This window comes from Colobus angolensis, unplaced genomic scaffold, assembly GCF_000951035.1.
Source record: "Colobus angolensis palliatus isolate OR3802 unplaced genomic scaffold, Cang.pa_1.0 Scaffold10, whole genome shotgun sequence".
NCBI lineage: Eukaryota > Metazoa > Chordata > Mammalia > Primates > Cercopithecidae > Colobus > Colobus angolensis.
This window is the reverse complement of record NW_012110919.1, coordinates 23,349,178-23,351,147: the sequence shown is the minus strand read 5'-3', so window position 1 is coordinate 23,351,147 and position 1,970 is coordinate 23,349,178. Positions and strand designations below refer to the sequence as shown.

The 1,970-nt window shown below is 41.2% G+C and overlaps 1 protein-coding gene across 2 annotated transcripts in view; it reads right to left on the bottom strand.

Moving 5' to 3' along the window:
• MAPKAPK5 (mitogen-activated protein kinase-activated protein kinase 5) overlaps nucleotides 1-1,970 on the bottom strand; it is a 71,124-nt gene that overhangs the window by 58,239 nt on the left and 10,915 nt on the right. The gene's annotated exons all lie outside the window — the stretch shown is intronic.

Here is a 1,970-nt window from a genome sequence, read left to right as displayed (position 1 = left end):
GGTTTCACAGTGTTAGCCAGGATGGCCTCGATCTCCTGACCTCGTGATCCGCCCGTCTCGGCCTCCCAAAGTGCTGGGATTGATTACAGGCTTGAGCCACCGCGCCCGGCCTGAAACAGAAATTTATGGCTGTAAATGCCTACATTAGAAAAGATCACAATCACTAACCTAACCTTCTACCTTTAAAATGTAGAAAAAGAGCAGACTATACTCAAAGCAAGCAGAAAGAAGAAAATAATAAAGATTTGAGCAGAAAGCCATAAAACAGAATACAGAAAAATAGAGAAAATCAATGAAAACCAAAAGTTGATTATTTGAAAAGATCAACAAAGTTAACAAACCTTTAGCTCAACTGACCAATTAAAAAAAAGGGGAGGACACAAATTATTAATATTAGAAATGAAAGAGGGAACATCACAATTGACTTTATAGAAATCAAAGTATTAAAAGGGAAAACCATGAACAACTTTATGCCAACAAATTAGAGCACTAGATAAAATGGACAAACTTCTAGAAAGACAGAAATTACCAAAACTCACTCAAGAAGAAAAAGAAAACCTGAATAGATCCATAACAAGTAAAAAAAAAAAAAAAACTGAATTAATAACTGAGTATCTTCCCATGAAACAAAGTCTAAGCCTATGGGTTTCAGTGGTAAATACTACACACTTGTAGGGTTTCTCAACCTCAGCATCACTGACATCTTGAGCCAGAGAGTTCTCTGTTGTGGGGTTGCCTTTGCCTTTTAGGATGTTCAGCAGCATTCCTTCCCTCTACCCACTAGGTGCCAGAAGCACTCGCTACCAGCTGTGATAACCAAAATTTTCTCCAGATGTTACCAAATGTCTTCCAACAGGTAAAATCCCTGCCCCTTCCATTGAGAACCACATATTTAAAGAAATAATGTATTCCAAACTTTGGCTTCCCAAAGTACTGGGATTATAGACATGAGCCACCACACCTGGCTGTAAAACACCCTTTTATTTCATATTGAAAATCATTACTGGCTGGGCGCAGTGGCTCATGCCTGTAATCCCGGCACTTTGGGAGGCCGAGACAGGTGGATCACGAGGTCAAGAGACAAGACCATCTGGCCAACATGGTAAAATCCCATCTTCACAAAAAATACAAAAACTAGCTGGGCATGGTGGCACGTGCCTGTAGTCCCAGTTACTCGAGAGGTCAAGACAGAAGAATCACTTGAACGAGGGAGGCAGAGGTTGTAGTGAGCCAAGATCGTGCCACTGCACTCCACTCCAGCCTGGTGGCAGAGCGAGACTCTGTCTCAAAAAAAAAAAAAAAAAAAAAAAAAAAAAAAAAAAAAAAATTCAGTCTTCTGGCCAGGTGTGGTAACTCAGGCCTATAATCCCAGCACTTTGGGAGGCCAAGGCAGGTGGATCACCTGAGGTCAGGAGTTTGAGACCAGCCTGGCCAACATGGTGAAATTCCATCTCTACTAAAAACACAAAAATTAGCCAGGCATGGTGGTGCACACTTGTAATTCCAGTTACTCAGGAGGCTGAGGTGGGTGAATCACTTGAACCTGGGAGGCAGAGGTTGCAGTGAGCCGAGATCGTGCCACTGCACTCCAGCCTGGATAGACAGAGTGAGACTCCATCTCAGAAAAAAAGAAGAAAAAAAAGAAGAGGGAGACAATGGAGCTAAACTGGAGCATTTTCTATAAAACTGAAACTATTAGTATTAATTTAAAGTTAGTCTTCATCTGAAATGGCTTATGATAGGCCATATTCTAGATCATAAAAGAAATCTAAATGAATTGAAAATAAATTATATGAAGTTTCCCAACAACCATGGAATTAAGCTAGAAATGAATAGAAGGAAACTTGGGAAATCCATACATATTTAGAAATTAAACAACATGACTGGACACGGTGGCTCATGCCTGTAATCCTAGCACTTTGGGAGGCGGAGGCGGGCAGATCACCTGAGGTTGGGAGTTCGAGACCAGC